Consider the following 9,921-nt stretch of genomic DNA (forward strand, 5'->3'; position numbering starts at 1 on the left):
CAACTTATCTCTCTAAGTTTACTGACTTGAGCGTCGGAGTGAGTACGCTTGGCCCCAAGCCGAGCCCTCAGTTTGTTAATCTTTACAGGAAAGAGTGAAAGGAAGAGACGAGCAACGACATCATTCTACAAGTTCAAGTGGTCACAATCCTGCTCCGGAATTACACCCGGAACAGATACTAATGCCGTAAGGTGAGTGTCTCTAAGCCTAAGCAATTGACAATGTTTTAATACCGAATTTAACATAATTATATATTTACCTTTGCATGTGTGACCCGACTCCCTTAGACTCCTTTTTATTATATAATTTACACTATAATCTTTGTTAGTCATCAAACAAACAAACAAACCCAATACGAAATCGATCTTGATAGAAATCTTCCCATAGCATTTCACAACGCAATTCCCGTCTCCTTGTGTTCGACCCCTATTGCTACATTCATTTGTTGTCTAGGGTAATTATCTTTGCATAAGTACACGATAAGCCTATCAAATTTTGGCGCCGTTGCCGAGGAGCACGGTTTTATTGCGTTTTGATTTGTCGATTTTTATCTTGTTTTCTTTTGTCTTGAGGAACACTTGTTCCTTGAGACCGTTACTTATCACTTTCCTAGAAATTTTTGTCTTATGCCCAAGTCCTCTCGTAGTGGAGAATTGCTTTCACCGGATTCCGACCCCGAGAAAACCTTTAGGAGAAGATGACGTTTTTGGAAGGAAGTGAAAGAAGCCACTTCTCTCGTACAAGTTGAAAGTGCTAGAAAGTCTTACTTAGACGATCTAGAAGTTTTTAAAGAGGAGGAGGTTTCAAGTTCATCATCTCCACCACCACCACCACCATCTACTACAAAAAAGATGGTGAAGCTTTCCGATCACTCAAAACCCACTGCGGCCATGCTTCCGGCCGGTATCACAACTACTCAAATTACCGCGCCGGAATTCGAGATCAAACTGGATTTCATTAGCCTTGTGGAGAGGAAGCAATTTGGGGGAAGTCCTTTGGAGGATCCCAATTTGCAGGTGCAAAATTTCTGTGATTATTGCTCCATGATCCATCAAACGGGCCTCACTCAAACCCTAATAAGGGAAATACTTTTTCCTTTCTCATTGAACGATAAGGCCAAGCTTTGGATCAATAGCCTTGACCGCACCGCCATGGGAATCATCAATTGGGAGACATTGGCTCTTGCTTTCTATTAAAAGTTTTTTCCACCGGAGAAAACTCAAACTTTGAGGAGCTAAATCACCGGATTCCGTCAACAAGCTCTTGAGAGCTTATATGAGGCTTGGGAGAGGTAAAAGGAGCTACAAAGACAATGCACACATCATGGGCTAGATGATTGGTTTCTAGCTATAACATTCTACAATGGATGTTGTGCCGAGTCCCGAAGGATTCTTGATTCCGTCAACAATGGGCGGTTTGATCAAATTGACACCGACCTTGCTCATGCCACGATTGAATCTATGGCGGTCCATGATGCACAATATGTTAATTCCCGAATTGTGCCACTCAAAGGTAAAGAATAATCCTCCAACAACTCCGTCTTGCTAGCTCAAATTGCCTCACTTCAACAACAATTGGCGGAAATGGATGCTAGAGATTCCCTTCAACAACTCAATGCCATGTCTTCCAAGTCAAATCATCGTTTGTGATGGTTGCAGAGGTGCGGGTCATTACACCGCTCATTGCCAAGCTCCCATCGAAGAGGTAAATGCTTTTTAAGCTTTAAGACAAACTTCTTATCCACCGGGTACATTTTCAAACACCTATAATCCAAATATACGATTTCACCCGAATATGTCTTATAGAAGCAACAATGTGCTTAATCCTCAACCTCAACCCCCACCACAACAAAATGCTTATGTCCCTCAACAACAAAAGTATAATCCTCCACCGGGTTATCAAAATCAACAAAGGCCCCCACAACACAATTACCAACAAAATCAACCCCCGCCACAAAATGGCCAACAAAAAAACCAAGGAGGAGGTAAACTTGAGGGCTTGATAGTCCAAATGCAAAAGGAATTGTTGGCTCAAATCCAAAAGAATGAGCAAGCTCAAAATGTCGCGATCAAGATGTTGGAGCAACAAATGGCTCAATTGGCTTCATCTAGCTCTTCAAGGAAAACGGGTCAACTACCCCCTCAAGGTGACCAACCACATGCTACCCTTAATTCTATCTCCTTAAGAAGTGGTACAAAATATGATGGACCATCCATGCCCAAAGAAGATGAGGAGGTACTGTTGAGTTGGAAATTTCTCCAAATGATAAAGAAAGTGAAGAAGTTCCAAAGAAGGTGGATGATCCACTTGTTGTTGAGAAGGTCAAGGATGTGGAGGATGCTCCTCCAAAGAAAGTTATTGAAGCAAGGATTCCGGAAAAAGTCAAAGTGCCATTTCCTCATAGATTGGCAAAGTATCAAAAGAATTCTCAATTCGGTAAATTCATGGAAGTTGTGAAGAATCTCCAGGTAACCGTTCCTTTTACCGAATTAATCACTTAAATTCCTTCTTACACTAAGTTCATGAAAGACATTTTAACTAAGAAGAGGACTTTTGATGAAGTTGAAACGATAGCTCTCACCGCTGAGGTGAGTTCTCTTTTGCAAAACAAGTCCCCTCCTAAGTTAAAAGATCCCGGTAGCTTTTCTATTCCATGCATAATTGGCACCTGTCAAATTGATAAAGCTTTATGTGACTTAGGTGCTAGTGTGAGTGTAATACCTTAGTCTATTTATGCTAAGCTTAATATGGGAGTCATAAAATGTACTAGTGTCACATTGCAAATGGCGGACCGTTCTATAAAACGCCCTTTGGGAGTTTGGAGGATGTTCCCGTTAAGGTTGGTAAGTTTTTCATTCCGGTTGATTTTATTGTTCTTGACATGGCCGAAGATGCCCAAATCCCAATTATTTTGGGAAGACCCTTTCTACATACCGCGGGTGCGTTAATTGCTGTCAAGAATGGTAAAATTACATTGGAAGTGGGTGACGATAAGGTCACATATAATTTGAACCAAGCCATGAAGAGTCCTATGATAGAAGAGTCTTGTTATTCTATTGACATTTTAGATGTTGTTGACATTGTTATAGAAGACTCTACACCTTGATCTTTATCTAAAGATCCCTTGGAGGCACTCTTGTTATTGGAATCATTTGCAGGTGATGATGAGAATGGAAATGAGGATATTGATGCTTTGGAGCAAGAATTGGATGGAGAGGAGCTATCATTGGAAGAGAGCTCACACTTTATAGGCTTGGTTGCTACACCTCAAGACCTTAAGATACAAAAACCCGAGCTTAAGCCCCTTCCTTCCAATTTGAGGTATGCTTTTCTAGATGATGAGGAGATGTGTCCGGTAATCGTTAGTGCTAAATTAGATGAGAGTCAATTGGCTAAATTGTTTCATGTCTTAAGATCTCACAAGAAAGCCATTGGTTACAAACTTGACGATTTAAAGGGCATAAGCCCCGAATTTTGCATGCATCGAATTAATCTTGAGGAAGATCATAAACCATGTGTTCAAGGTCAAAGACGACTAAATCCTAACATGCAAGAAGTGGCCAAAAAGGAAGTGCTTAAATTGTTAGATGCGGGAATTATCTATGCTATTTCCGATTCTAAATGGGTGAGTCCGGTCCAAGTGGTTCCTAAGAAAGGGGGAACCACCGTAGTAAAAAATGATAAAAATGAGTTAATTCCAACTAGAATTGTGACGGGTTGGAGAATGTGCATTGACTATAGGAGGCTAAATTTAGTCACCACGTAAGATCACTAACTATTACCTTGTTGATCAAATGTTGGAGCGGTTGGCATATCACAAGTATTTTTGCTACCTAGATGGTTATCACGGGTTCTTTCAAATACCCATTCACCCGGATGACCAAAAGAAGACCACGTTTACATGTCTCTATGGTACCTTTGCCTACCGTAGAATGCCTTTCGGTCTTTGTAATGCCCCCGCCACTTTCCAACGTTGCATGATAAGCATCTTTTTCGATTTTATCAAGTCTATCATGGAGGTGTTTATGGAAGATTTTAGTGTCTATTGTTCTTCTTTTGATGCTTGTTTGGCTAAGTTGTCTAAAGTGTTGAAGCGTTGTGAAGAGGTTGACTTGGTATTGAATTGGGAAAAGTGCCACTTCATGGTAAATGAAGGAGTGGTGCTTGGTCATATTGTTTCGGAAAGAGGAATTGATGTGGACCGTGCTAAGGTCCAAGTTATTGAGCAACTACCCCCACCGGTAAATGTGAAGAGTGCAAGGAGTTTCTTAGGCCATGCGGGATTCTACCGCTGTTTCATCAAAGATTTTTCTAAGATTGCAAAACCTCTTACGGAGCTTCTTCTAAAAGATGCTACCTTTGTGTTTACTAACGATTGTCTTGAGTCTTTTAATAGGATCAATAAGGCTTTGATTTCCGCACCTATCATCCAATCACCGGATTGGAACTTGCCATTCGAGCTCATGTGTGATGCAAGTGACTATGCGGTATGTGCCGTGCTAGGACAAAGAAAAGACAAGGTTCTCCATGCTATCTACTATGCTAGCAAAACCTCGGATGCGGCTCAAATCAACTATGCCACCACGGAGAAAGAGCTACTTGCCATTGTCTATGCCTTAGAAAAATTTTGGTCTTACTTGATCGGTTCAAAAGTCATTATTCATACCGATCATGCCGCATTGAAGTATCTCCTAGCCAAACAATAAGCTAAGCCAAGGTTGATACGATGGATCTTGCTCTTGCAAGAATTTGGTCTTGAGATTAAAGACAAGAAGGGGGCCGAAAATGTTGTTGTCGATCATTTATCTCGTTTGAAGTTCAATGATGGAGGTATTGAGTTACCTATCGATGATTCCTTCGCCGATGATGTTTTAATGATGTTGGAAGCCAATACTCCTTGGTACGCTGACATTGTTGGGGCTGGTGTCCTCTACAGTTAGTGCAATAATATTTAAATCTCTAAAAGGATCAAAGGGTATACTTTTGTATTATTATCAGTTGGTCTACGTTTATCAATAACGGTTGGCTTGCTAGATAAGTTTGACGTTATTGTCATACAGATGGCGGTGATCAAATGGTCCCTAAAAGTCACACCTATAGGATACGTTTGAGAGATGTGACAGTATGAAAATACAGTCATGTTGATGCCAAAGTTGACTAAGCAGTTAGTCCGAGTTATTGACTAATAATTAGTCAAACGCGATGTTGAGATATTTTATTTAATACGGATTAAATAATATTGGTTAAGGCGAATTAAGCAGTTAATTCGTAAATTAAATATAAACGATTATATTTGATTAATGTATATTGAATAAATTAATTATACAATATTGTCATTATCGGACATGTATTATTATATCGACTAATTCATGTTACTAGACGATGTTTTAATAACCGATAACCGATGACGATTTATAATAAAAATCGCGTCATATACATTTAGCAATTTCGTGTCGGACCACGGGTTAAAATGAAGAGGAAATGAAAGCCCATTTCCTCTCCTTGCACTCGGTTTGGCCGAACCAAGAGAACAAAAGGAGAGCCTTCTCTCCTTTTGTAACCTAATTCATTTTTGAAACAAAATTAGGGTTTTGAGAACATTTTTCTCTCAAAAACCTAGATCTCACATCTAGCAAAACTCACAACAATTCTCTCAATATTGCAAGGCAATTAGAGAATACATTTCTAGCACAAGGGCATAGTCTCAGACGGTCTTGGGTGTATCGATTAGGAGGAAATCTACTTTGTTTTCTGTTCTTAGGCCGCATTTCAAAGGACCCGAGGTTATTTCTTATGCTTTATCGTTTCTCTCTTGTATTTTGGTTTTATGACAATAATCACATGTTAAATTTTGCGTTATAGTCCTAACATTTAAGGGTTTAATACGGATATTACCCCACAAGTGGTATCAGAGCAAAGCCACGTAAATTTTTCGATGTGATTTTCATCAAACGAATTTGAATCGATAAATTTTTGCATAAAAATTATAAACCGTGTGGCTGGTTTGTCTCGGCAAAAATTTTTTTTTGTCACGGCCTGTTTTTTTTTTATGCTTTGGAAATCGTGCCTTTTGGCTTTCGTCTGATCAGACGATGTTTTGTTTTCATTTTGTTCTTTGCATATTGTAATTTTAAACGATAATTATTGCAATATGTTAAAGTTATATCAATTGTAGTTTCAATTCTATACGGATTAGGTTAAATTGCAATTGGTTTTATCAAATCGTTTTTGATAATTTGTTGATGCTCACATTTTTTTGAGCTGCTGCTATTTTTTTTGGTCTCGGCATTCCCGCTGAAATAAAAAAAATTTTTTGGGTTGCTCTCGGTCAAGCCGTGGGCAGAAAGAAAATTTTTTTTGTTTTGTTCCTTTTTGCTGCTCTCGGCATTTGCAGCTAAAATAAAAAAAAAAAATTTTTGGTTTTTGGCCATATCATATGCATAATACGGATTTTATGCATTCGCTTGATAGTGAAACGGTTCACCCACGTACCATTTAGTTATTTTAAAGCGATTTAAAGTAACGGATTGTAATGAATTAAAATTAAGTTGATTAAAGCGGTTTTGTCACATAATTTTAATTATTAAAGGTGGTTTGGATAAATTTAACATAATTACGGACGAATTAATTTTTTTTAGTTGATGCATTTTATTTATCGTTATTTTGAATGCCTTGAATGTTTAAATTACGTATTTAATTTTTACAAACGGTTGTAACTTAGTGTGGCCTTAGTAGAACGTGTTACCGTAATGATGGAACACGGTCTTGGTTGTATTTTGAGATCTCGCATCTCCATTTTGTTTTTTTATTTATTACAGTTTTTATTTAGAATGTAAATAGGTTTATATTTTGTAAATTTTAATTGTAATTTTGAGAAGACCAAAGATGGAGACCGGATGCTCACTCCCGCTGCATGAAAAAGATGGAACATCAAGACAAGCTTCTCGGGTCCAACGGTGAATTCCAAAGTTGTATTATGTTCTTTTTACTAGGATAGGCCACACTAGGAATTTTTATTTACGTTTTGCATTCTTTTATTTATTTTATCGTAACGATAGATTGCATCATATTCCGCCTAAAACCAAACCACCTAATAATTGCATGAAAACTGACTCATATAGAGGTCACGCGTTAGTTTTCTTTGACATTCTTATGTCACACGATCAATTTTAAGCCATCACCTAAGTTAATTCATTCACGTAATGCTAGTTATTCGTTCACTTAAAATGAATTAAAACTAAGTTGATGGGATCTTCCTCGTATAACCAAAAATTGAGAATAGTCTTTATAGGTCAAACTCCAATGAATCCCTTCTTCGTCGGTAGGCATAATATGACCCCTTCTACGTCGGGTAAGTTGTAACTGATTGACTTATTTTATCTCAACACTATGGTCACTCGTACGATCCTGTGATTATGGTGGACTATAGATAGGATTTACGGAAATCTATCGACCAAGAGTTCTTACGGAAGAACTAGCTAAACAGTTGGCTTATCAATTTACGGAAATTGAGTCTTGGGATCACTTGTATTATTCTTGAGGGAGATCAATTATGCAAGTGCAATGAGTCTACATGTTTAAAATGAATTTTTAATAGACTTAAATCACCTCGATGAGTTGCTTATTTCGTTTTGTTTTTCCTTTCTTTTTCAGTGTAGATCACGATCACTTAAACTGCAAATAACATAATGGCTGGCCGTTTGAACGACCCAATGCCAAGTGCCACATTGGACCGTGAGTCCTGGCTTCGGATCTTCATGAATCAGATGAATCAGTCAACTCGACTGAAGAATGATGGATCAAACTTCGCGGACTGGGAGGCGACATTACGGAATGCTGCCGCAGCTGACGGGAAGCTCAAATATCTGACAGAGCCCATCCCGTCTAACCCAGGCCCCACGGCTGGAGCTAACGAGATCGCCATGTATAACGATTTCGTCATGGAAGCGGGTGCGATTAAAAACGTACTCATTTTTGCAATGGAATCCAATTTGCAGAAACGCTTCATAGCCCAAGGTGCGAACAAGATTTTCACCACGCTCACCAAGGAATTCTCGAAAGCACCGAGAATCGTGACCTATGAGCATACCACTCGCTTCTTTGATGCGAGACTCCAGAAGGGCCAACCATTTAGCCCACACATTCTCAGCATGATTGAGAATGTCGAGAAGCTGGAGACGCTTGATTGTAAAATCAGCGAGAACATTGTGATTGACCGCATGCTTCATTCACTCCACGATGGTTTTGCGCTCTTTAGAGCGAATTACTATATGAATGATTTGAAGAAAAGTCCCCATCAACTGCACTCCCTTCTCGTACAGACCGAGAAGGACATGAAGTTCAGTGGGAGCCTGAAACAGGATGTTCTCGTTGTGTCAAACAAGGGCAAGGGTAAGGGCAAAGCTCAGGCAGACCTAGCAGTAGGTAAACCGAAGTTCAAGAAGTCAGGGTCAGGTAAGAGTGGGCCTGGTGAGTCGAGCAACTCATCAGGTGCGACAAAGAGCAAGACCGAAAACATGGAATGCCATCATTGCCACAAGACTGGGCATTGGAGGCGTACATGTCCTGTTTACCATGAGGACATAAAAGCAGGTCGCGTTAAACCTGTTGGTATGTCTTCTTCCTCTTCTACTTTTATTCATATGATTGAGATTAACCACGCAAGTTACGGAACTTGGGTACTAGATACTGGTTGTGGTTCTCATCTGTGTAATCATGTGCAGGGGCTCCGAAACATCGAACCCCTCGTAAAGGGTGAGGTGGACCTGCGTGTCGGGAATGGAGCACGAGTGGCTGCCGTCTCGAGGGGAACATACGTGATCCAGCTTCCTAGCGGATTTGAGTTATTTTTATATAACTGCTATTATGTACCCAGTCTTTCTAAAAACATTATTTCAGTTTCTGCACTTGACAAACTTGGTTTTTCATTTGTAATAGAGAATAATACTTGCATTTTCTCATTACACGATATGATTTATGGCAAGGCAGTCTCCATGAACGGAATTTATGTTTTAGATCGATCACCGAAATATTACACGTAATGAATAAGAAGTTAAAGGTTGGTGACAAAGATCAAACATACCTATGGTAATCGCCGTATGGGACACATTAATGAGAAACGCGAAAAAAACAGCTCATAAAGAATGGAGCTATCTCGGCCTTTGATTTTCAATCATTTGGCACGTGTGAATCATGTCTCATCGGTAAGATGACTCGAATTTCCTTCAAATGTGTTGGAATGCGCGGCTGCGACCTATTAGGACTCATACATACGGATGTGTGTGGACCTATGTCAATCACCGCACGAGAAGGCTATAGGTATTTCATCACTTTCACGGACGATTTAAGTAGATATGGCTATGTCTACTTAATGAAGCACAAAAGTGAATCTTTTGAGAAATTCAAGGAATACCAGAATCGGGTACATGAACCTCGGGTAGAAAGATTAAAACACTGCGCTCAGACCGTGGTGGCGAGTATCTTTCTCACGAGTTTGATCAACACCTCAAAGACTGTGGGATTGCCTTACAGTTAACTCCACCTGGAACACCTCAGTTGAATGGTGTGTCCGAACGGAGAAATCGAACACTACTTGATATGGTTCGATCCATGATGAGTCACACCGTGTTGCACCGACTCATTGTGGGGTTATGCTCTTCTGTCACCTGCTCTAATACTTAACCAAGTCCGTCTAAAGCTGTTGACAAGACTCCATATGAACTATGGAAGGGAACGGTCCCTAACTTGTCCTTTATACGGGTTTGGGGCTGTGAGGCTTATGTCAAGTGGAGACACGAGGATAAGCTTGGCCCGCGATCGGTCAAGACATACTTTATAGGTTATCCTAAAGGAACGCTTGGTCATTACTTTTATTCGCCAACCGAACAACGTGTATTTGTTGCGGCTAGTGCGACATTCTTA

The 9,921-nt window shown here is 39.8% G+C and overlaps 1 non-coding gene across 1 annotated transcript; it reads right to left on the reverse strand.

The window, feature by feature from the left end:
- Positions 1 to 1,223: 1,223 nt before the first annotated feature.
- LOC141589413 (small nucleolar RNA R71) lies at positions 1,224 to 1,330 on the reverse strand. The gene has a single exon (XR_012520352.1). It is a non-coding gene; the product is annotated as a small nucleolar RNA R71 (small nucleolar RNA).
- Positions 1,331 to 9,921: the final 8,591 nt, after the last annotated feature.

This window comes from Silene latifolia, chromosome 6, assembly GCF_048544455.1.
Source record: "Silene latifolia isolate original U9 population chromosome 6, ASM4854445v1, whole genome shotgun sequence".
NCBI lineage: Eukaryota > Viridiplantae > Streptophyta > Magnoliopsida > Caryophyllales > Caryophyllaceae > Silene > Silene latifolia.